This window comes from Hyperolius riggenbachi, chromosome 11, assembly GCF_040937935.1.
Source record: "Hyperolius riggenbachi isolate aHypRig1 chromosome 11, aHypRig1.pri, whole genome shotgun sequence".
NCBI lineage: Eukaryota > Metazoa > Chordata > Amphibia > Anura > Hyperoliidae > Hyperolius > Hyperolius riggenbachi.
Genome location: NC_090656.1, coordinates 203035828 through 203062663, shown reverse-complemented (window position 1 = coordinate 203062663; position 26836 = coordinate 203035828). Strand labels below are relative to the sequence as shown.

Below are 26836 nucleotides of genomic sequence, written 5' to 3'. Positions count from 1 at the left end.
ACACTAGACGCGGGTAGCGTGTACCTCTCTGGCTTGACTGTTGTCCAGGATTCTGAGGTCTATTACTATGAGTGAAAGAGTGGGGGTCAGGCAGCGGCGGTGGGGATGGCACTGGAAGCACGGCACGCATGCCCTCAGAGAAAGCTCTGTATGCCACCTCGGGCACGTGTGCCATAGGTTCGCCATCACTGCTCTAGACTAAGGAAACTTTGAAACCTTCAGTTATTTTTGGGTCTTATTTTGCCATTTACCTTTTTATTTTTATATTCTCATTTTTATTATTTTTTTATTTTTGGGCACAACCTTGTCCCCTTTTTCTGTATGCATGTTTTTGTGTGCATGAGATTTGTAAGCTGGGTGTGACGATGCTGCAGCGCCTTACAGATGTTGTGTACACAGCACCAGGGAAAGTATGTTTTCATGCTATTTTAATAAATGTTCATTTGTTCATATGCAAAGATTTGTATTGAATTATTACTATAACTATTGAGGTTGAAGCGCAGATTAAGAAAAACTGTTTATCATTTACTTTATTGACAAGGAAGGGGTCACCCTTGTCTCTTCAATCTGCAGCTAATATAAGTGTCAATTGGGCGCAGAGATCGTGAATCATTCACTATTCCCTTTAAAGAACACCTGAGGTGAAAATAAACTGATAAGATAAACAACTGTATCTATGCTCCTCCTAGAAAGAACTTTTTTTAGCTATCCCACAATTTATTATTTAAATCTTTTTAAGTTTTTACTGTTTCATGGTTTCTGCTCAATGACAGATTCATTGAAGTATGCCAGAGCTAAAATCTATGTACCATTGACACTTTATCCTTTTTCTGCTCTGAGAAGCTATTTTCTGCTAGGAAAGTGTTTTAGGACTGTAATTCCTTATCACTGAGAGTTACACTGTAGTCTGACCCAGTCCTGACTCAAACAGGAACAGTCGCATACCTGATTTTCAAACTTTTCAGGCAGTGAAAGAAAAAAAAGGAACACAGCGTATTTATTAGTGTGCTTGGCACTGTACATACACATGTCTATCTCATCATGTCACCTCAGGTGTCCTTTAAGTCAAACATCTGATCTGCATGATTGTTCGGGATCTATGGCTAAAAGTATTAGAGGACGGCCAGGCAATGTGCATTGTTCAAAAGTTCATAAATATGTCAGCCTTCACATCTTTCACTTCAGATATGCTTTGAAGAGGCCCATAACTAGGACTTCTCTTTTACTTGCAGCTTTTCTAATCTGCCTTAGTAGTTGCAGTTCTGCAGTATCATATGTGGCTGTCTAAAGCTCAACCCAATAAGCAATTGTCAGTCCTTTTAAAGGATAACTAAAGTGAAAGGGATATGGAGGCTGCCATATTTATAGCCTATTAACTATTTCAGACGTAGCTGCAACGTCCAAAAGGCTGCTGCTGCCCTGCTGCGTGCACGCTCCCGTGCCGCCACCCGTTATCCCAGAGATCAATGAATGGGAACACAGTTCCCATTCATTGATCTAAGCCCCTGTCAGAAAGACCAATGGCTTCTATGAGAAGCCGTGATCTTCCTGTGCAAAAAAAAAATAAAAAAATTAAAAAAATCACATCATCCCTACACTTCCTGTAAGCAAGAGCGCTTGCTTACCGGATGGAAAGGAAAAAAATGACTGGCCATCTGGTGGCCAAATAGTAAAGGCCCGTTTCCACTAGCCACTGCGTGCGGCTGGGAGACGCGCGGTAGCACTTCCGGGTCTGCGGGAACGCAGACGAATCCCAGAAGCCGTGCCCATGCATGGCTATGGGATTCGCTGCCTCCCGTGCGAAAACTGTGGGCATTGCCGGCCGATTCGTTAGGGCAAGCAATTTGGCTGGCGGCCCCATTATTTCCTATAGCAGAGTTTCCCCGAGCAATTTGCCTGCGGGAAAACTCTACGGATTCGACCCGGTTTCCGCACTAGTGGAAACAGGCCCTAAAACTACATCTAGAAACATTTTTTTCTAATAAACACAATCCATATACATTTAAAATTAACGGTTTACCTCCCACACTGCAAAAATTACCCAAATATAATTTTTTTTATTTAAAAAAAAAAAAACAACAACAACAATTGAAACAAAAAAAAACAAACAAAAAAATAGTTACCTAAGGGTCTGAACTTTTTTTTAATGTATGTATATCAAGAGGGTATATTACTATTATTTTTTAAATTATAAGCTTGTAAATAGTGATGGATGCAAAACTGAAAAAATGCAACTTTATTTCCAAATAAAATATTGTCGCCATACATTGTGATAGGGACATGATTTAAATGGTGTAATAACCAGGATAAATGGGCAAATAAAATGTGGGTTTTAATTATGGTAGCATGTATTATTTAAAGCTATATTAGCCAAAAAACGAGAAATAATGACTTTTTTTTTCCTTTTTTCTTAATATTCCCGTTAAAATGCATTAAAAAAAATTAATTCGTAGCAAAATGTACCACCCAAAGAAAGCCTAATTGGTGGTGGAAAAACAAGATATAGATCAATTCATTGTGATAAGTAGTGATTAAGTTATTGACAAATGAATGGGAGGAGAAAATTGCTCGGATGCATAAGGTGAAAAACGACTGAAGGCTGAAGTGGTTAAGTAATGCCAGTTGCCTGGCTATCCTGCTGATCCTCTGTCTCTAATACTTTTAGCCATAAACCTGAACAAGCATGTAGCAGATCAGGCGTTTCTTACATTATTGTCAGATCTGACAAGATTAGCTGCATGCTTGTTTCTGCAGTTATTCAGACACTGAAGGACTGCTAGGTAACTGGTATAGTTTAAAAGGAAATACATTTGTCAGCCTCCGTATTTCTCTCACTTCAGTTGTCCTTTAAGTGTGTACAGTATGCAGTGTTTCTATGGTGAACTACAAATTTCACTGCAACAACAGACGAGGGTTGGAAAAAAAAAAGTTCTGGAATATAAGTGCAGACCAAGAGAAGACTGAGGATCATTAATGAAGCATAACAGAAATCTTTCAGATTTACAAAAGAATGAGAAGCAAAAATAATTTCACTCAGCAGGTACGACGCAAAGAAAATTCTTCATGGAGTCTGAAAAGTTAAACCTTGTAATCTGACCAATGGAGGTATAGCTGAAATCCCACCTGCCCAATCTCCCCCCCCCCCCCCCCCAAACTATTTATGACCAACCAGAAGGAACAGTTTAGTCATTGACAAGCACCTGTACGCTCTGCAGCGCCACCTACAGGTCGTGACTAATCATTACATTCCTGCACGCTAACAGGCACGTCACAACAAGAGTCTCTTTGTTTCAGCTGCATTGTTGTGACGCAGGAGATTTTACAAAGGTCACAACTTCCTCTTTAAACAGTTGGACAGAAATTTTTTCCTGGTATTGCAAAAAAAAATAAAATAAAGAAAAACAAACAAAATAGACACCACAGGCCTAAAGAGCAGCTGTACACTGCGGCTCCCCCATCTCCCCAGCCAAGCCGAGGGACTGTAATCTTAATCTGAACTGAGAAGCCCAATATTTCCAACCACCCCCCCCCAAGAGCAGGCCCCATTCTCGGCAGAACGCTTCCCTGAAAGAGACTTCACATGATTATAAAAGGAAAGTCATTTCATACAGCCTGGTTTGCAGGATCAGGAAAGAGAGAGTTCCGGGTAGACGAAGGGTAAACTTCCGGCATGGCAGGTGCAAATAATGTTGCTTCGTCTCGCCCCATTTCTTAAAGTGGACCTAAATCATAATGCTCACACTGTAAAACCATTCTACAATATATCGTTTTATTTCATTAAAGCAAATGTGAAGCGCTCTGGAATAAAACCTGAGTGAGTGCGTGCTCCCGCATGTGCAGTATGTAGCCGCCTCTCTTCGGAAGGACTCGTGTTCCCGTGTGCTTCTGAAGAAAAGCGACTCTATACTGTGTGAGTGCGCGCTCGCGCATGTGCAGTATGGAGCAGCCCGTCTTCAGAGGTACTTCTGTTCCTGGGTGCTTCTGAAGACAGACGGCTCTGCACTGAGTGAGTGAGTGCGTGCTGGCGTGTATATGCAGTATGCAGCCGCCTGTCTTCCAAAGTACTCATGTTCCCCAGTGCTTCTGAAGACTGGCGGCTTTGTACAGTGTAAATGCCTGCTTGCGCATTCGCAGTATGGAGCCGCCTGTCTTTGGAGGTAGTCATGTTCCCAGGTACCTCTGAAGCCGCCTGTCTTTGAAAGCACTTGGGGACACTAATGCCTCCAAAGCCTTCCAAGGACTCCCGAAGGCATAGTCCACCAGTTAGTCAGATAACGGTGGACCAGGGGGATGGAGAGAGGGACTTCAGAGCCTTCCCTCTCCATAGGAGAGTATCTAACTTTTTTTTCCCCACCTGTTTGGTGCACAATTGCATTGGGCAAAAGCTAAGTGGTCATGTGTACAATCAGGGCTGGCTTTACATCTCAAGTGCCTATAAGGATAAGCTCTGATGCATCACACTCCACTCTTCCCCCAAAGAGACTTCATACGACTGTAAAAGGAAAGTTATTCCATACGGCGATCCCTGGCTTGCAGGATCAGGAAGGAGAAAGTTTTGGGTTGACGAAGGGAAAACTTCCGGCATGGCAGGTGCAAATAATATTCCTTCGTCTCGCCCATTTCTTAAAGCGGACTTAAATTATAATGATCACACTGTAAAACCATTCTACAATATCTTGTTTTATGTCAAAGCAAATGTGAAGCGCCCTGGAAAAATAAATGCCAGATAGTAACCGATGGAGATCGTAAGCTCTGGATCCCATAGAGCCTTCCCAGGCCTCCCTACATGCCCTCGATCCACAGCTGCCTCCCTCCTACCCCCAGGGGAAGGTTCCTCAAAAGTAGTCAGGTTCCTGGGTGCTTCTGAAGACAGGTGGCTCTGCACTGTGTGAGTGCATGCAATAGCATTGCGCAGTATGGAGCAGCCTGTCCTCGGAAGTAGCCAGGTTCCTGGGTGCTTCTGAAGACAGGCGGCTCTGTACTGCATGAGTGCGTGCTCGCGCATGTGCAGTATGGAGCCGTCTGTCTTTGGAAGGACTCATGTTCCCGGGTTCTTCTGAAGACAGCTGGCTCAGTACTGTGTTAGTGCGTGCTGGCACATGCGCAGTATGAAGCAGCCTGTCCTCAGGAGTACTCATGTTTCCGAGTGCCTCTGAAGACAGGTGGCTCCGTACTGCATAAGTGCGTGCTCGCGCATGCGCAGTATGGAGCCATCTGTCTTTGGAAGGATTCATGTTCCCGGGTGCTTCTTAAGACAGGCGGCTCCGTACTGCATGAATGTGTGCTCGTGCACGTGCAGTAAGCAGCTGCCTGTCTTCAGAAGTAGTCATGCTCCCAGGTACTTCTGAAGACAGGTGGGCTCCACATGCGCATGTGCAGTATGTAGCCGCCTGTCTTCGAAAGCACTTGGGGACACTAGTGCCTCCAAAGTCTTCCAAAGACTCCCGAAGGCATATTCCACCAGTTAGTCAAACAACTTCAATTGGATGGACAGTGATGGACCAGGGGCATGGAGAGAGAGAGAAGACTTCAGAGCCTTCCTTCTCCATAGGCGAGTACGGTATATAACATTTTTCCCACCTCTTTGGTGCACAATTGCATGGGGCAAAGGCTAAGTGGTCATGTGGCCGTGTGGTGGTTCCCGCTGTCACCAGTCTACAGTGAGCTTATACCCTGAGAAGGGGCACAAGGGTAGAATTCCAGAGGCAAAGCAGGACTAGTACAATCAGGGCTGGAGTTACATCTCAAGAGCTTATAAGGATAAGCGGTGATGCATCACCCCTGCACAGATGCCATACCATGGCCTTGCCCCCGAGGAAGCAGTGCTATGAAAAAGCAACGACGTGCAGCAACATGCAAGTTACTGTGTACAATTCACTGTTCGATATCAAACAGAAGTCAGCAGGCAGTGGAAGGAGTTCCGGGGTGGCTATAATCAGCTGCCTTTTTAGCACCAGCAGCCTGTCTTTCTCATCCTGTGCTGAGGGAGACACTCCCACTCTGCTGGTAGCTCTGGGTCATGTGACTGGCTTATCCAAAGGGAAATTTCTCTGGAATGGCTGCATCATATAGGAAAATGGTGTGAGAAATGGCAGTCCACCATTCACACTAACGATTAAAGTCTGGAAGGGTCATCTAGGACTTTAAAATGCTTATTAAAAACAGACTTGACTATTTTGTGAACAGCATCATCTCCTCTATTATTTTCCTAGCCACATATTGTGTGTTGAGGGAGTACAAAATAGCTCAGGACACACCCGGCATCACTGGAAACCGAATTGTGTTTTGTGGCTGGAAATCCACACTGGAATTTTTCCACTCCCAGATGTGTATTCACTGGATCAGCCCCAACAGTTGCGTGCTTGCGATGCTGTGTTTTCTGGGGATGGAATATGTGGGCACCGAATGCTGCCTGACTCCATAGTGAGTGTCATAATTTATCAGAGGTTACCTACAGAGAGAACTGCTTGTGCAAATCTACACCACCACCAGAGACTGGAGCAGATGTAGCAAGGAAAGGGGGATTAGTAAAGTCAGCTGAGTCCCCTATTAGTCAGTGAAGCCATCCAGCACATTAAAGTGAACCTCCGGACTAAAAATCGACTCAGCAGCAATGACAAGGCTTTGTGTTTCTTTAACAGTTTCACAGCATCATAACTATTTTTCTCTTATACAAGCCTCATTTTTAGCTGCACAGAAGAAAACTGCCCGGGCTTTTTTCCCCTGATGCTGTGCAAAGCATGATGGGATTTCTGATTTTGTTCTCGTTCTGCTGTTTTGGTGCAATTTTTTTTTTTTACATTTTGAATTTGACATTTGAAGCCTAGAGTGTGCAGCTGGGAGGGGTAATTAGGACACAGGATAGTTGGAACTGTGTCTCCTGCTCCTTGTCACCTCCTTTCAACCAAAAAGATGGCTGCCCCCATGACAAAGATGGCAGCCCCCATGAATCACAAACATTTGCCTGTTCTTTTAAAACAGGGTGGGTAAGAGATTATATTACTTATCTATTCTAATTAACATAACTAATGTAACTTGATGACAGTATGTTTGTTTAAGCTGAAGTTCCCCTTTAAAGAGGAACTCTAATAAAGCAGACCTGAACTCTTGCACAATGACAAATCTTAACTCCACATTTAGTTGCTAAAGAAATTCACTTCTCTGTGTTCGGTGTGCTTAGTCAAATCAAAGTGCCTAATTAGTTCTCATCAGCAGCTGTGAATAGACTGTAGTGGAGCTCTGTGTAGGCAGCTTTATATATATAGTAAACACTGAGGCTTAAAGAGACACTGAAGCGAAAAAAAAACTATGATATTATGATTTATATGTGTAGTACAGCTAAGAAATAAAACATTAAGATCAGATACATCAGTCTAATTGTTTCCAGTACAGGAAGAGTTAAGAAACTCCAGTTGTTATCTCTATACAAAAAAGCCATTATCTCTACGACTTTCAAAAGTCGTGGAGAGGGCTGTTATCTGACTTTTATTATCTCAACTGTTAGTTAACTATTTACTTTTCCTCTGGCAGAGGAGAGTTCATTAGTTTACAGACTGCTCTGAAATCATCATTTTGAATGCTGAGTGTTGTGTAATCTGCACATATTATAGAATGATGCTATGTTAGAAAAAACACTATATACCTGAAAATAAAAATATGAGAATATTTTCTTTGCAGCTAATCTTCTAGTAATTATTCATAGTACACAACCAATTCATTATATAATATATTTTTTTTTCGCTTCAGTGTCTCTTTAACCCTTTCAGTGCTCTCTGCACACGTAAAACCAAGTAGAACTTCAGGTTTTTTTTTTCTTAGGATTTCCATAAACTGTAAGGCCTGGAACCCACTGAAACCCGCAAACGCAAAACGCAACCGCTAGCGTTTTGTCTGAGCGGTTTGCAAGCGGATTCATGCGCGTTTTTGGTTGTGTTTTGCAACATTGTATTTTTTTGCCCAGCGGGTGCGTAGCGTTTCGCGTTTTGCGTTTTTATCCTGATTGGTCCTGTGAATTATTTTTCATTTTGTTACAGTGTACTGAACCGCAAAACGCTAGCAAAACCGCTCAGTTTAGGTTTTGCTGAGCGTTTCTGCTAGCGTTTCAATACTTTACATTGAAGCGCTAACGCTCCCAAAATGCTGCACGTCCTGCGTTTGCGTTTCTGGGAAACGCAAACGCTCCTGTGGAAGTTGCCCCATCCATTAACATCAGCTGAGCGTTTTGGCAAAACGCTAGCGTATCACAGCGCTGCCAAAATGCTCAAAAAAACGCTCTTGTGGGTTCCAGCCCTAATAGAGATTTTGTTGCCCATTAAGGTTATCATGCTGTGGTTAATCTTGTAGAACAGAGAGGAAGTTGTGAGTTTAGTTCCACTTTAAATGTCATTGGATCCAGCATTCAGTAGGGATGCATTAGGATTGTAAATTATAGCTTCGCATAAACACTCTCCTTAGATAGCTGCCTGGCTTGCCGTTTAGAGTGAACCAATGAGAAATAGGTCATATGCACAATAACTTTAGAAAAAATATCTTAACACAGGAATAATCAACTATTTGAGGCACCCAATCAATTATAAAACCATTTAAGCTAATTTCACATCAGGACGTTGCGTTAGAGGGGGCGTTAAGGTCGCATAACGTCCCCCTAACTCAACGCCTGGTGGTGCTAAATCTGGACGTCAGAGTGAGCCGCGTTGTGCAGCTCACTCTGGCGTCAGTGATGCCGTGATGCGCACTCTTGTGCGCATGCGGCATCACGTGGTCCCGCCGGCCAATCGCCGCACAGAGCGGCTGCTCCAGGAAGTAAACACTGCACGTCATAACGTGCAGTGCATATTAATTAGCCATGTGCCTGGCCGCTCTCCGCTCCTCCCCAACATTACTGAGCATGTGCAAGCAGTCTAACGCGGCTCAGCCGCGTCCAAAGTACTGCATGCAGTACGTTGTCTTGTGACGCAGCGTTACAATGTAACGCAACGTCCGCACTGTGAACAGCCCCATTGATTTTTCATTACTGTGCGGTGGGCTGCGTTACAGGCTGCTCTAACGTGCGCCTGTAACGTCCCACTGTGAAACCAGCCTCAAAAACGGATTAGAAAGAAGGTGGATTGCCTTTGTCCCAAGATGCTCTTATAACTGCTATCACTGGCACTTACCTGTCACTTGTGCTATTGTTCGATTGTAAGACTCAACGTATGAAAACTGAAATCAGTCAGTGTCTCAATCCGAAAGTAAGCCAACACCTACCTTCTTTTCAAGCAGTTTTATTGGTTTTATAATTGATTGGTCAACTCTGTTGGGGGCTTGAATTTTGAATGTGGGGATGCTTCTTCACCATATTTGTGATTGTATGTTGCTCCACCAGGCAACCGAGACTTGTGAGTATATATCTATTGAACTACAGGAGAGTCCCTGTTATCCGGAACTCAACCAACCAGCACAAGTCGCCGGCAGTACTCACAGTGGTGAAGGCCAGCTTCGTAGGCTGCTTGTGGGCTCGGCTAGGTTTAACGGTTAGGTTTGAGGTGTTTAAAAATCAACTTCCCTCGGGCTTCCTCCAGCCCCTGGCAGCCATCCTGTGCCCTAGCCGCAGCTCCGGTGGCTCCAGACCCCCTCCAGTGCAGATGCCGACCTCGCCAGGTCAGCATCTTACTGCGCTCCAGCGTGCGGCTCACAGAGTCGTACTGATGTAATCCAGACTGTACTGTGCGGGCGCAGATGTCAGGGCACAGGATGGCTGCAAGGCTGGGGGAAGCCCAGGTAAGTAGATTTTTTATATTTAAACACCTCGGACCTTTCCTTTAAAGACCGGGTTCCATGGCTTCCCCAAAGTTCATATATTTTCAGTTACTGTATTTTAACATTTAATACAGCGATCATGTTATGTATATAGAGTAGAGTATAGTACTGTATTAGCTAGGCCTATTTTTAACACTGAATCTCAAGCAACCAGAAAGCACACTAATTTGACATTGGCGATTCCCATCGGTGCCGGATAACCGATAATCTACTGTATTCTACTAAACTGACTGACGTACTGTACTACACCATATCCACCTTCTGGTGTCCCTGTTGCCTTTTTGTTTTCCCTCTCTGCCCAGTACAGTAGAATCTCGTTATAGTAAACTCTGATATAGTAAACCTCTGAATATAATAAACTCAGTCCTCAGGTCCCACCAAGTGTGTCTGTATAAACATACAATGGCCTCAATTCACTAACCTTAACTCCTGTTTTTAATAATTCTTCTGAGCTGTTTTACAGTTATCACAATTATATCACCATGGTGATAACTGTGAGGCCTGGTGCACACCAAAACCTGCTAGCAGATCCGCAAAATGCTAGCAGATTTTGAAACGCTTTTTCTTCTTTTTCTGTAGCGTTTCAGCTAGCATTTTGCGGTTTTGTGAAGCGGTTTTGGTGTAGTAGATTTCATATATTGTTACAGTAAAGCTGTTACTGAACAGCTACTGTAACAAAACCGCCTGGCAAACCTCTCTGAACAGGCGTTTTTCAGAGCGGTTTGCGTTTTTCCTATACTTAACATTGAGGCAGAAACGCATCCGCAATCCAAAAAATGCCTCACCCTGGGAGGATTCGTTTCTGCAAAACGCTTCCCGCTCTGGTGTGAACCACCCCATTGAGATACACTGACCAAGCGTATCCGCAGCCGCAAGCGGCTGCAGAAACGCTGAAAAAGCCGCTCGGTGTGCACCAGCCCTAAAACCGCTCAGAAGAGTTATTAAAGACAGGAGTTAAGGTTAGTGAATTGAGGCCATTGTATGTAGCTCTGGAACAAGGTTACATCAGGGTGAGCAGTTAGGGATAATAAGCACAGGGCAGAGGGAAGTGGTTTTGCTGAGGTGCTTGACAGGATGTGAGCTTAGAATTAGGGGCGTGGCAGAAATAAGCCGTTAAAGTGGACTTCCAGTGAAAATTTCACAGGCCTCTTGCAATGGGATGTTAGAATTTCCTTCTATGGACTTCTCCCCGAATCTCTCTCTTGAGCCCTATATCATTCGGCTTCTGACACATAGACCCACTTCCCTGCAAATGCTCTTGATAGAGAAACTAGAATGGCGTTTTTTGGGACTTTGTGTATGCACTTCTGATGTCCCTGTGGATCATGTCGCATGGCACTACCAAAGTAAGAGTCTGAAAATTCAAAAATGGGGGGAGATAATTTCAGCCCTCTTTCTTTATGCAAATGCTATTCTCTGCCTCTCAGAGTGAACCTCCAGACTAAAAATCTACTCAGCAGCACTGAAAAGGCGTGGTGTTTCTTTAACAGTTTCACAGCATCAGAACTTTGTTTTTCTTATCCAAGCCTCCTTTTTGGCTGCACAGAAGCTAAGCTCCGCCCCATAAAAGAAAACTGCCCGGGCATTTTTCCCCTGATACTGTGCAAAGCATGATGGGATTTCGGATGTTGTTGTTCTCATTGCCTAGCAACTGGGAGGGGTGATCAGGACACAAGACAGCTGGAACTGTGTCTCATGCTCCCTGTCCCCTCCTTCCAACCAAAAAGATGGCTGCCCTCATGAAATCACAAACATTTGTCTGTTCTTTTAAAACTGGGTGGGTAAGAGATTATATTACCTATCTATTTTAATTAACAAAACTAATGTAATTTATTGACAGTATGTTTGTTTAGGCTGGAGTTCCTCTTTAAGGTGCCCATTAACGGTACAATTTTAAGTGAACTTTGGTATTGCGTATCGCATTCAGATTTATGTGAAAACAGAAAGGCTGGTGGGCCCAATCAATCTTGAACAATACCATTATCAATCGTTTTCCTTAAATAACTGGTCGATTGGCATGCAGATTTTTTTTCACAGATACGATCACAACTGGTTTCAATATCGGTAAATACTAGTTTAGGTTCTTTAAAAGGACACCTGAGCTGAGAGGGATATAGTGACTGCCATATTTATTTCCTTTTAAACAACACCAGTTGCCTAGCTGTCCTACCAATCACTCTGAAACAAGCATGTGACTACTTTAGTCAGACTTCAGTCAGAAACATCTGCTCTGCAAGCTTGTTCAGGGTCTATGGCTAATAGTAGTGGAGGCAGAGGGTCAGCAGGACAGCCGGGTAACTGGTATTGTTTAAAGGGACTCCAAGCACCTCTCATGGGCATGCCTTTAAGCCAGACGACTTCCAAAAAAATCGTGCTATGACCCCTCTGGAGGAGCCTCCTGCAAAGGCCATGCGTGTCACTTCCTCTTCCTGCTTCATTTATTGATGCACTTCTCTAACTGAGAAGACCGGGGTGACCAGGAAGTTATAACATAGCCAAGATGGCAGCCACAATTTTTAAATTGAAATCGAATGAAAAAATATTTGGTGTAGAAAGGCGACTCAGGCATCCAATGAAAGAGGAGAGAACAAGCTACAGAACGGTATGCATCTTTAACCACTTGAGGACTGCAGTGCTAAACCCCCCTAGTGACCAGGCCATTTTTAGTCAAATTGACCACTGCAGCTTTAAGGCCAAGCTGCAGGGCCGCACAACACAGCACACAAGTGATTAGCCCCCTCTTTTCTCCCCACCAACAGAGCTCTCTGTCCACCAACAGAGCTCTCTGTTGGTGGGGTCTGATCGCTCCAGCAATGCTTATTTATTTTGTAATACATATTATTGTTGGTGTGTTTTTTTAAAAAGTAGTGTTTCTTTAAATTTGATTCTTCCCTCGCTACCTCCCTCCCCCCATCCGGCCAATTATGGCGATCGGCTGTCATAGGCTTCTGCCTATGAGAGCCAATCGCTCTCTTGTCCCCCAGGGGGACAGCCGTGTCACGCGGCTGTCCCCAGTGCAGCGCTGCTGCTGATCGCAGCGCTGCACAGAGTAAATAGACGGCGATCACGCCGTCTATCAGTCTCTCCGCCCCCCGAGCATGAGATGCGCGCGCGATCTCATGCATTAGCTGGCCCCAGGACTTTACGCAAATTGTCATTAGGCGGTCCTGGGGCTGCCACCGCGGCCACGCCCATCGGCGTGACGCGGTCGGCAGGAGGTTAAAGAGAAACTCCGACTAAAAATTGAACTTTATCCCAATCAGTAGCTGATACCCCCTTTTACATGAGAAATCTATTCCTTTTCACAAACAAGCCACCAGGGGGCGCTGTATGACTAATATTGTGGTGAAACTCCTCCCACAAGTAACCCTTCCCACAAGAAAAGTTCAAACTTTTGTGGGAAATAGCTGTTTACAGCTGTTTCCAACTGCCAAAAACCATGCAGCAGCTACATTACCTGCCAACAGTAAAATACTCACTGGAGTTCCTCTTTAAGTACTTTGCAGTACTGGTCGGAGTCTTAAAGAGAAACTACGACCAAGAATTGAACTTTATCCCAATCAGTAGCCGATACCCACTTTTACATGAGAAACCTATTCCTTTTCACAAACAGACCATCAGGGGGCGCTGTATGACTGATATTGTGGTGAATCCCCTCTAATAAGAAACTCGAGTACGTACTCTTGGCAGTTTCCTGTCTGGGAACCTTGCTGCATTGTGGGAAATAGCTGTTTACAGCTGTTTCCAACTGCCAAAAAAGAATGCAGCAGCTACATCACCTGCCAACACTAAAAATGTCACCATGTAATAAATGTCAGAATGTAAATAAGGGATTTAACCTCTTGACGACCAGCTAACGCCGATTGGCGTAAATTGGTCGTCTGCGGGTTACCATGGAAACGGCCGCTCGATCGAGCGGCCTTTCCATGTCAGTTCACGGAGGGTGTCTCCGTGAACAGCCGGAGAGCCGCCGATCGCAGCTCTCCGGCAAAATGTAAACAGGCGGGGAAGAAATCCCCGCTGTTTACATCATATGGCGCTGCTGCGCAGCAGCGCCGTAAGGCAGATCGGCGATCCCCGGCCTCTGATTGGCCGGGGATCGCCGGCATATGATAGGCTGAAGCCTATCCTTCAATGCGCAGGACGGAACTCCGTCCTGCGCATTACGGAGAGAGGGAGGGAGGTAAGGAGCAAGAGGGCAGAAATGGCTGCGGAGGGGGGCTTTGAGAAGCCCCCCCCCCCCGCAAAACGCAGATGGCCGGCGGCGATCAGACCCCCCCAGCAGGACATCCCCCTAGTGGGGAAAAAAGGGGGTTAGTCTGATCGCCCTGCTGGACTCCTGATCGGTGCTGCGGGCTGTAGAGCCCACGCAGCACCGATCAGTGTAAAATCCACTGGTCGGCAAGTGGTTAAAAGATTTTGCAATTGGCAAACACTGACTAAATCATTTTTACATAATTATTGTAAAAATGAAGCACTTTTTTTTTTAATTACATTATTTTCACTGGAGTTCCTCTTTAAAAGCATGCCCATGAGAGGTGCTCGGAGTCCCTTTAAAATAAAATGTCAGCCTCCATATCCCTCTCAATTCAGGTTCCCTTTAATGCTGTGGATCTATTGAATACAACCTTTTCCTTCTTTTCTGAATGATCTAATCGAATACACAATCATTTAGTACCTTTGTTATTGCACTCCTTCAGTACCCTCATACTTGAGTCCCTGAATCGCATTCTTTTAACACTTAATCACTTCCAATCCATTCTTGTTTATCCTCAGTGGCCTTGAATTTGTGTTCCCATGAGGGATGCACAAACTAAAATACTCATTAAGAATCTGAAAATAAATTCATTTGTTAATAGCGGTGCGCGGTCGGCAGTACCGCCCCCTAGATGGAGGGATCATTGCACCTCCGGTGAGGTCGCTACACTCACCAGGCACTGGTCTTGTGGTTCCCTAGGTAACGGTACAACACAAGAGTTGATGATGAGGGGAGAGACCAGAGAGGGAGTAGCAGCTGCTCTCCACTGAGGTGGCATCTCAAGGCAGACAGAACGAGAATAATCACATCTGCTAAGATGACCTGTCACTTCTGGACCAATTAGGGTGGCACACAGAGCTCAATTTCCTGCTCATTACTCAGACATGGAAGGTGTGAGGTCAGTGCAATTTAAAACAGGCTGGCAAGAATGACAATGCTACTGTTATGCCAGGCTACCCATAGAAGCAACCACTAGTGAGAAACAGGGCTGTGGAGTCGGAGTTAAAGTCATTTTTGGATACCTGGAAAATAAGCACTGACTCGGAGTCCTAATTTAAACTGTAATTAAAAGAGAAAATATGACAACATGTTCTATTTCTTAGATAATAGTCACAAAAAATAAATTATACAGTAATAGCAAAGCTTAGTCCACAAACATGAAATAACCCAATCAAAAACTAGTTACTTATGCTGCTGCAATAAAGCAGTTGTCTCAATTCACTAAGCAGTTTAGACTAGTCTACTGATGGTTTTTAGTCTACTGATGGTTTGGTGTAAATCAGTTGCATCAAAAGAGAATTCACTAATAATTACCAAATGTTTTAGACCCGTTTTTAGACCTGGTCTAAAACATTCGGGAATTAAAGAGACTCTGAAGCGAGAATAAATCTCGCTTCAGAGCTCATAGTTAGCAGGGGCATGTGTGCCCCTGCTAAGATGCCGCCATCGCGCGGCTAAACGGGGGTCCCTTAACCCCCGAAATCCCCTCCGTGCAGCCGGGGATCTCTACCGGATTGAGGCAGGGCTAACCGCCGCAGCCCTGCCCCACGCGCATCTGTCAGCGCGTATCTCCACCTCTCCCCCGCCCCTCTCAGTCTTCCTTCGCTAAGAGGGGCGGGGGAGAGGCGGCGATGCGCCGCTCATAGACGCGACTAGAGGCAGGGCTGCAGCCGTTAGCCCTGCCTCTAGGAGCAGCTAAATCTACGACCAATTTGGTCGTTGATTTTGCGGGGGGGGAGGGGGGGTTGGGGGTGAAGGGACCCCCGTTAAGCCGCGGGATAGCGGCGTTTTAGCAGGGGCACACGTGCCCCTGCTAACTATGAGCTCTGAAGCGAGAATTATTCTCTCTTCAGTGTCTCTTTAAGTCAGTAAAGCAGGGGAAATGATCAAAAGATGCAATTCACAAACAAGTAGCTATGACTGACATCCTTCTCCTTTGATGAGCTCTCCTCTGCATACAATTAAACTCCTGCATAAATAATGCGAGGGCTGTGGAGTCGGTACAAAAATCCACCGACTCCGACTCCTCAGTTTAGGATTCCACCGACTCCGACTCTTCTAATTTGCATATTACAATCTTGTTGACTGAAAGTATGTAACATGAAATTCATCTCTTAACTGCCAACGCTTAGGAATTTTACAAGACAACTGAAGTGAGAAGTATAGGGAGACTGCCATATTTATTCCCTTTAGTCATAGACTAAAACTAGTCCTTGGTAAGAGTACTTGAAAAAGCTACAGACCGGAACAAAGAACATCTATCAGGCCCTAGGCAATGTAACTGTGGGTACATGTAAGAGTGATGTGCAGGTGCTCTGCAGGGGAATGAGGAGATTCTTCCTCTATTACACATTCTTCATGCACAATCTGAACCAGGTTTATGGGTGATAGACAACACCTCTGTGTTCAATGTGCACAACATTCTCAGTGGATTCACTGCAGCTCTGTGGGGAGTGCATATGTAGAGTATAGTATTATTGTGTAACAAAGTAAACCTGAGACAGATGAAATTAAAGTTTTATACATACCTGGGGCTTCCTCCAGCCCCCTTCAGGCTAATCAGTCCCTCGCTGTCCTCCGCCACCTGGAACTTCTGCTATGAGTCCAGGTACTTGAGCCAGTCTGGTGTAGTGCGCATGCACACACTCTGCTGCCGGGAGTGTACAACACCTGCACAGCATTGTTGCGCAGGTGCAGACTGCTCTGACTGGCTGAATTACCAGGACTCATAGCAGAAGATCCATGTGGTGGATGTGGACAGCGAGGGACTGATTAGCCTGAAGGGGGCTGGAAGAAGCCCCAGGTATGTATAAAACTTTTCTTTTCATCCTTCTCAGGTACCATTTAATTCGTAGTCGCCAAACCAAAGGCTTTATACTTACAGCATAGATGTTATTTTATAATATATATATATATATATATATATATATATATATATATATATATATATATATATATATATGAGATTGCTGTGTACACATCATATATACAGTCACAATCAGATGTGTATATCTGACTTTAAAAATACGGGGACTGCTTTATTGAAGCAGCACAAGTACGTAACTGATTTTGATTGGTTTATTTCATGTTTGTGGACTAAGCACAGCTATTACTGTATGTATAATTTATGATGACTATTATCTGAGAAATAGAACATTTTATCATATTTTCTATTTTAATTACAGTTTAAATTCATTAGGAGTCGGAGTCGGTGCATTTTTTCCCGACTCCGACTCCAGGTACCCAAAATTGCCCTGACTCCCGACTCCACAGCCCTGAATAATGCAAAATATTCCATCCTCGCGTCTAAAATACCTCACAGAATTATTTTACCGATAGAAATCATCTGGTCTAATCTCTGTCAGAAAAAGTGGGCGTGGTTACTCCTTGTTTGCCTTGGTGAATTGGATATTTTGATCATTTCCCCTGCTTTACCGACCTAATTACCTAATGTTTACACCAGGTCTAAAAACAGGTATTATGCTGGGCATACACAGCTCGATTTTGCCGCTCGATTCTCCGCTCTATTCCGCAGGCGATTCGCTTATCTTCCGGTCGTTTTTCTGATCTTTTTGCATTGTCTTCATTGCGGAATCGAGCGGCAAAACAATCGGGCCATAGATCAGACATGTTGGAAATTATCTATCGAGCCATCTAAATGGCTCAGAATCGAGCCGTGTATTCCCACATTACACCAAACCATCAGTAGACTAAAAACCATCAGTAGACTAGTCTAAACTGCTTAGTGAATTGAGGCCACTGTATTTTGAAAGTCAGATGTACATTTCTGATTGTGACTGTATATCTGATGTGTACACAGGAATCTTTTATACATGATAAATAACTTCTCTGCTGTAAGAATAAAGCCTGATGGGTAGTCGTGTCCAGGGCTGTGGAGTCGGAGTCGTGGAGTCGGAGCAATTTTGGATGCCTGGAGCTCAGGGTGGGAGTCGAGAAAAATGCACCGACTCTGACTCCTAATGAATTTGTAACTGTAATTAAAATAGAAAATATGATAAAATGTTCTATTTCTCAGATAATAGTCATTAAAAATAATGTATATATACAGTAATAGCTGTGCTCAGTCTACAAAAATGAAATAAACCAAAATTAGTTACTTGTGCTGCTTCAATAAAGCAGTCCCCGTATTTTTAAAGTCAGATATACACATCTGATTGTGACTGTATATATGACGTGTACACAGGAATCTCATATATACTAAATAACATCTATGCTGTAAGAATAAAGCCTGATGTGTAGCTGTGTCACTAATAGAGATGGTCAACGAGATGGAAATAATTCTGCATTGATGCTGATTTATGCAAATGTATGCACTCCCTTTGCTCATGAAATCAAATAATTTGATATGTTAAAATTTGGTTTGGTGACTACAAATTAAAGGGTACCTGAGACGAATGAAAAGTAAAGTTTTTTTATACATACCTGGGGCTTCCTCCAGCCCCCTCCAGGCCAATCAGTCCCTCGCTGTCCTCCTCCACCACCTGGATCTTCTGCTACGAGTCCTGGTAATTCAGCCAGTCAGTGCAGTCCAGCCACGTGCCGCTCCCACAGCCAGGAACATTCTGCACCTGCGCAATAGTGCTGCGCAGGTCTAGTATGCTCCCGGCAGCAGAGTGTGTGCATGCGCACTACACCAGACTGGCTCAAGTACCTGGACTCATAGCAGAAGATCCAGGTGGTGGAGGACAACGAGGGACTGATTAGCCTTAAGGAGGCTGGAGGAAGCCCCAAGTATGTATAAAACTTTAATTTCATCTGTCTCAGGTTTACTTTGTTACACAATAATACTATACTCTACATATGCACTCCCCACAGAGCTGCAGTGAATCCACTGAGAATGTTGTGCACATTGAACAGAGAGGTGTTGGTCACCCATAAACCTGGTTCAGATTGTGCATGTATAATAGAGGAAGAATCTCCTAATTCCCCTGCAGAGCACCGGCACATCACTCTTACATGTACCGACAGTTACATTGCCTAGGGCCTTATCCATGTTCAGATTGTACATGAAGAATGTGTAATAGAGGAAGAATCTCCTCATTGCCCTGCAGCGACCTGCACATCACATTTAGATGTACCACAGTTACATTGCCTAGGGCCTGATCCATGTTCAGATTGTACATGGATGATGTGTAATAGATGAAGAATCTCCTCATTCCCCTGCAGAGTACCTGCACATCATTCTTACATGTACCCACACTTACATTGCCTAGGGCCTAATAGATGTAAGTACTCTTACCAAGGACTAGTTTTAGTCTAAAGGGAATAAATATAGTAGTCTACATATCCTTCTAACTTCAGTTGTCTTGTAAAATTCCTAAGCGTTGGCAGTTAAGAGACGAGTTTCACGTTACATACTTTTAATCAACAAAATTGTAATATGCAAATTAGAGGAGTCGGAGTCGGTGGAATCCTAAACTGAGGAGTCGGTGGATTTTTGGACCGACTCCACAGCCCTGGTTGAGTCACTAGTAGAGATGGTCAATGAGATGAAAGTAATTCTGCGTTGATGCAGGATTATGCAAATTATATATGCAAATGTATGCACCCCCTTTGCTCCTGAAATCAATGAATTTGATATGTTGTTAAATTTGGGGTTGGGAACTACAAATTAAGTTACACAGTAGTACTATACATTTGCACTCCCTGAACAAGCATGCAGCAGATAAGAGGTTTCTGACAATATTGTCAGAACTGACAAGATTACCTGCATGTTTGTTTCTGGTGTAATTCAGCCACTACTGCAGCCAAATAGATCAGCAGGCCTGCAAGGCAACTGGTATTGTTTAAAAGGAAATAAATATGGCAGCCTCCATATCACTCTCACCTCAGGTTCACTTTAAGTGCATCTCTTGGGCACCTCACTAAGTGAAGTTCTGGATGCCCTTCTCCTTCTTTCCCATCACCCCTTGCCCCGAAGAGAGGCATGATGGGAAAGAAGAGAGAATGATGGCAGTGCGCACAGTCAAGGAGTGGAGGTTCTAACACTCATAACTCAAGGCTAGACTAATCTCAAGAGCCCTATCACCAGTGTGCCTCTGTCAGTATGATCTCAATAGAACTGGCTTCTAAAATGTGCTATTTGCTCTGGGGCTGGACCGGCTGGCTCCCAAACTTTATACTCATTTTGCCACCAGTTATAACCAATATGCATGCAATTCCGCCGTCCTGTGCATAAGCGGCCCTGGACAGACAGAGGAGACAGAAGCAGAGAGTAAAGAGACACAGCGGGGAGAGACAGCAGACCGCAGGGTGATAACAGGCAGACCTCTCATAGAAAGACTACAGATTCCCAGGAGAAAGCAATCTGAACGTCCGATAATCGCCCTGCATAAGATATGTGCCATCCTCCTGCATCTGTAACAGCCCTAAATAGAACAGAGTGTGTAACAGTGTTACTATTGATCCACCCAGGCTAGATGCATTACACACATCTAATATATACTGAGCACAGGGGGGGGGGGGGGCTTTCTTGAGCATATCCATGTATTTCAGAGTAAGGAGGAGGGAAACACTGGGGTGGGGCGGAGAGGAGAGTGGTGTAAAGAGGGAAAGAGATGCAGATGCACTACAATAGAGAGATGCAAAGAATCAGACAAAGTGGAAGCTGTGAGAGATTTGGAGAAAGGTGTGTGTGTGTGTGTGGGGGGGGGGGGGGGGGGTTGTAAAGGGAGAGAGATGGGGGCTGTAAAGGGACTGTGAGGGAGAGGAGAGAGGGGGGACTGTGAAGGGAGAGGAGAGAGGGAGGACTGTGAAGGGAGAGGAGAGAGGGAGGACTGTGAAGGGAGAGGAGAGAGGGAGGACTGTGAAGGGAGAGGAGAGAGGGAGGACTGTGAAGGGAGAGGAGAGAGGGAGGACTGTGAAGGGAGAGGAGAGAGGTAGGACTGTGAAGGGAGAGGAGAGAGGGGGGACTGTGAAGGGAGAGGAGAGAGGGGGGACTGTGAAGGGAGAGGAGAGAGGGGGGACTGTGAAGGGAGAGGAGAGAGGGGGGACTGTGAAGGGAGAGGAGAGAGGGGGGACTGTGAAGGGAGAGGAGAGAGGGGGGACTGTGAAGAGAGAGGAGAGAGGGGGGACTGTGAAGAGAGAGGAGAGAGGGGGGACTGTGAAGAGAGGAGTGACTGAAGGGGGGAAATGAGGAGAACAAGAATGGAGAGGAAGATTCAATGGAGAGAGGAAAAATGAGGGGTAATGTGGAGAGATAAGGTGGTGATTGAAAGGAGGAGAGAGGGAGGGCTGTGAAGGGAGGAGGGAAGGAGGAAAGGTGAGCAGTTGAGAGACAGAAATATTCAAGGGGTGGAGTCAAAACTGAAAGAAGGAAGGAGAAGAGGCAGAAAGAACCAAAACATACAGATGAAGATAAAGAAAAGCCTGATAAGAAGAAAGTAGCTGCAGAGAGAAAAACATATTAAATGAGATGTATATAATGTGGGTGCGGTACTTATTACGTCAGAATAAATGCCGTAGGCAGTTAATCAATGTACTGAGTGCACAAGAGAGCACCGTGGCTGTGTCCACGACCAGCGTCCAATCATCACCCACCACCACAAGCCAGAGCCACAGCCTAAACGCCTTTACCTCCACATCTGCTAATTCATGCTCTAATGTTCTAATTTCAGGACGCTAGGGCCAAGAGCTTACAATTAAAGGGAACCTGAAGTCAGAGGTATATGGAGGATGGCATCGTTATTTCTTTTTAAACAATACCAGTTACCTGGCAGTCCTGCTACTCATAAGTTTCTGAATCGCACACCTGAAACCAGCATGCAGCTAAACTTGACATTTTTGTCAGAAACCTCTGATCTGCATATGCTTGTTCAGGGTCTATGGCTAAACGTATTAAAGGTAACTGGTATAGTTTAAAAGGAAATAAATGTGGGATGTTAAGGAGGAACTTACCCATCTCTTTAATTTGGACAGATTGGACGCTCTATTACACAAAGAAAAAAGGACCAAACACCTGTTCATTACTTGGAAACACTTTATCCTAGCCTCCTTTACTACGAAAGAAAGGAATGAGCTCATGGAACATTTTAAGTATACGGGCTGGTACTGCACGTCTCAACTTCAAGGAACATTGGGTAGATTGGAAATTACGAAGTAGGCCCTGAAAGATGATGACCTGGGCAGGAAAACCATTAGTTAAACACTGAGCACACGGATGGGTAGATTGACAAGGAGTGACTACTGAGGGTGGGAAAGGGAGGAGAGGGGGGGACATCAAATAGGGGTAGTTTGACAGTATATAGCTGGTTGCTAGTTTTTGCATCTTTGTATGCAGATCTTATTTTACCTCTGATGGCGGGTAATTTACACCCGTGATGTTGTATTATTTTGAAAACCAAATAAAATTTTTTGAAAAAAAAAAAAAAAAGGAAATAAATATGGCAGCCTCCATATGCCTCTCATTACAAGTGTCCTTTAAAGTGGACCTGAACTCTTGCACAACACAGAAGAAATACACCCGGAAACACACCCTGAATGTATTTACAGAGTTTAGCCTGTCTAGTTCCTCCTCAACTGTGAACTGTAATATGATCTCTCAGCTGTCAGCTCAGGAATCTCCTCTACCACGGCAAAGCAGCTAATTTGTAAACACAGGATGCTTACAATATGTCTGCTTCAATGAAAGCAGGAAGTAGACACCTTGCACATTTATTGCAAGATTTGTAATAGCTGTAACAAATAAATGTTTTGCTTTAAATATTATGCTGTTGCTTATCTTTTAGAGCAGAGAGGAAATTCAAAGTTCTGGTGCATTTTAAAGGACACCCGATGTGACATGATGAGATAGACATGTGTATGTACAGTGCCAAGCACACAAATCACTAGGCTGTGTTCCTTTTTTTCTTTCTCTGCCTGAAACAGTTAAACATCAGGTATGCAAGTGACAGTTTCTGTCCGGGTTAGACTACAGTGTGACCCTCACTGATAAGTAATTACAGCCATAAAATACTTTCCTGTCAGTGAACGGCTTCCAGGAGCAGGAAAAAGATAAAAAGGGTCAATAATTCATAGATTTGAGCTCTGGCATACTTCAATGCATGTGTCATTGAGCAGAGACAAAGAAACAGTAAAAACTTAAAAACCAGATTTAAATATAAAATAAAACTGTGGGATATCTAAAAAAGTCATTTTTTAGGAGGAGGATAGATACAATTGTTTTTCCATCAGTTTATTTTCACTTTGGATGTCCTTTAAAGAAAAACTTTCACTTCTCATCTATTAACGTTATTTAAACAGCTTTAGCTTTCGACTTAAAATCCGATCCTCAATCCAGAACTCTGCACGGGCCTCACATCGCCAGTCACACCTCTGACACAGACTGCAGACTTTCGCCTGGCCCCTGGGCTCCGCAGTGAGGAGTGCTTTTATCAGCAAGACAAAGACGAGGAGGTGCAGACCACAGTGCTGACATCAATGTGCGGAGACTGACGTGAGCCTCTGTTTGCCGTCAGTTGCTAGGATGCCATGTAGCCGGTTTACCTTGACGCTGGAGACTGAAAACTTGCGGACACAGTGGAGCTGGGAGTTGCGTAGTATACATGCACAACAACAACAACCATAAACATGCATAACACACACTATGGCACACATTCACACATAACAGGCCTACACAAGCTCACATGATAAAACACACACACACACAGGTGACGCAGCTACTAGAAACAGGAAAAACAAGTCCGTAAATGTTATTCTCCGCTTCAAACTAAAGGGTCCTCCTGTAAAGCATGTGCAAGATCAGTCCTGGCAATGTCTGGGGATTTTACTTGAGGTGAGAGGGCTATGGAAGCTGCCATATGCATTTCCTTTTAAACAACACCAGTTGCCTGGCAGTCCTCCTGATCTCTTTGGCTGCAGTAGTGTCTTAGTCACACACCTGAAACAAGCATGCAGCTAATCCAGTTAGATTTCAGTCTCAAACATCTGATTTGTATGCTTGTTCAGCAGCCATTTATAAAGGTTTTGGAAGCAGAGGATCAGCAGGACAGCCAGGCAATGTGCATTATTTAAAATGAGAAATATGGCAGCTTTCATAGCCTTTCACAGGTGTGAAAAAGGTTCCGCCTTATAATGAGTTTTGCCAAAAATATAGATCAGTGCTGTTTTGTTTTTTTTAATTTACTTTTAAAACTGTCTATCCAATTCAATTCATCTACACTCGGCAAAGAATTTCAACTACTGACATTAGCTCAAACTGCTCTTCTTTGCTACCTTGGCAACAGTACTCTGTTGGGTGTATTGTTGCCAAGTGCTTACTCTTCTGTAAGAGTAAATACAGTAGCTGCACATGGAGGGAGGCACCGTTACTCACTTTCATCACCTGCACTAATCCAGCAGCTGGCAACGAACAACAAGGAAGGAGTGTTTTACATGCACGTAAAATTAAATTAAGCAAGCTGAAATGTTATTTTGCATTACTTGCCAGGGGCTTCCACCAGCCCCCTGCAGCAATCCCGAGCCCTCGCAGTCTCTCACGGAGCCTCCGGACCTCCACTGCCAGCTAGTATTGTTTTCACTGATAGGCCTGGCCATGTGTATTTTTCTTCACGTTATCGTCAGCAATAGAGTTCTGTGCCTGTGCAGGATGCTATTTAGGACGGGAACAGGAGGAAAGATACGCGTGGCCAGGCCTGTGCAGGCACAGAAAGCCCACTGACTGCGAAAACGAAACTAGCTAGTGGCGGGGGACCGGAGGCTCCGTGAGTGACTGAGGGCACGGGACGGCTGCAGGGGGCTGGTAGAATCCCCAGGTGAGCAAAACTGACTTCTTATTCCTGGCTTAAGCGTCCCTTTAAGCCCCATACACATGATAGCCAGCAGAAACCGCAGCCTCCAGTATACAAACATTCCGTACAGATCACCTGGCAGAACTAAAGATGTCACCAACAGTGAGCAATTTTATTTATTATGTTATTTTTACTACAGTTCCTCTTTAAAAAGCTCTTGCAGTGTGAACCAGGCCAAAAAAACTATATGCGGTTGTGAAATTCCATGGTAGCCCTGCATACATCTCATCTCGGCCAAAAGAGCAGCGGAACAATTTTGAACAGTTCAGAAAAAACGCACTCAGCAAAATCAACAAAAGCTGCATCTGAAACAAAATAGGGTCACATTTTGATCAGGCCTATTAGTTGTATCCCTCCCAGAGAAGCTGCCAATGGCACAACATGACGCAAATTCCACTCAAGTACGATTATATAATGCCTCATGTGCTGCGATCTCTGACTCCCACAATGCCCCACAGGACAGACTGCTGGCTGGGTCATGAGTTTTCAGAGATACGTTACCCTGTTTAATCTCTGCAGAGGGGAACACGATGGTAAGATGTGGTGTGTGCCCAGGATCATGAGACCCATCACACCTCTACAGCAGTCACAAGACATAGGAGAGAGCTCTGCACACATCACAGGAGAGGACAGGCTAGTCAAGGGCTTGTGTACACATTTCTACCACACTTCTGCTGTGTGGCTTTTTCCCTCAACGCTGCACGCTGTGTTCCACTACAGTCAGAAAACAGCAAATGCATTACAACAAATGTGGAACAAATGCAGCACAATCGCTTGCGCTAGCGATTCAGCCGGCTTTTCCATCCGAAGTTGTGCGGGAGGCTGCGAACCCCATAGCCGTGCATGGCACGGCTGATGGGATTCGTCTGTTTTTCCCCGCAGACCCGGAAGTGTCGCTGCGCGTCTCTCGCTGACGCATGCGGCACAAGTGGAAACGGGCCCTTAACCTGATTTTTTTGTGATTTTTGATATAATAAAGTTTGATACTGATTTTTGCATAAAACTAATTTTGATGCGGTCTCATAAATACAAACTGATCCTTCTACATACAAATTGAATATACACAAGGTTAAAAGTAATTTTAACTTTGAATTTTTTAAAATTGATTTTCTCAAACAAAAACAAATTTTGACTTGTTCCCGCAGAATCACAGAACCCGTTCATATTGGCGGGTCATTCGTAAGTCAGGGACTACCTGTACACTCTTTTTGGCCATTTTTTTTAACTGAATATCTTTTAGAGCAGGGGTCCCCAAACGTTTTGGGTCGAGGGCCGGGTCAACATACTTCAGACTGCTGGGAGGCCAGAGTATACATAAGATGATGTAGAAGTCTTTGCGGGCCAGACAGTGAAGCATACCCAGGTGACAACCTGCAGTCCAATTGGACAGCAATGTCACCTGATGTGGAATTTGATTGGAAACCAGCGGTTACTGCTTTCTGGCTTCCATGTGGATGGGCGGTGCCAGCACTGCTATTCTATATGCGGACCACCAATATTTAGAGATGTAGCTGACCACATCTATAAGTAATACATTTTGTGTCTGTGTGTGGGGGGGGGGGGCGGTAAAAAAGCCTCAGGGGGCCACATTCGGCCCGTGGGCCTTAGTTTAAGGACTACTGCTTTAGGCTGCTTGCACACCAAGACGTTACAGGCGCACGTTAGTGCGCCTGTAACGCTCCCCCAACGCACAGCAATGTAACACAAGTGGGCTGTTCACACAGCCCACGTTGCGTTACATGTAACGCTGCACGTTCTGTGCAAAGTGCAGCATGCTACGGCGTTGGAGCGGCTATAGCCGCGTTAGACTGTTTGCACATGCGCAGTGGGGGGCGGAGGAGGCGGGGAGAGCCAGCTACAGTAGCCGCGCACATGGCTACTTAATATTCACTGCACTGGCGGGCGCTGATTGGCCGGCGGGACCACGTGATGCGGAGTGTCTCGCTCCGCATCACGTGGTCCCGCTGGCCAA

At 44.6% G+C, this 26836-nt stretch overlaps 1 protein-coding gene across 5 annotated transcripts in view; it reads right to left on the bottom strand.

Moving 5' to 3' along the window:
- The window catches only part of PDE3B (phosphodiesterase 3B), a 205530-nt gene that overhangs the window by 154840 nt on the left and 23854 nt on the right, over positions 1–26836 (bottom strand). The window contains exon 1 of one of the 5 annotated variants that reach the window (XM_068261135.1): positions 14730–14794. The exons of 2 other annotated variants lie outside the window; for them this stretch is intronic. The gene's annotated coding sequence lies outside the window, so the exon portion shown is untranslated. Of the gene's footprint in view, positions 1–10219; positions 10249–14476; positions 14695–14729; positions 14795–26836 lie in introns of those variants that run through there. 2 more of the 5 variants (XM_068261132.1, XM_068261133.1) reach the window with 2 other exon arrangements.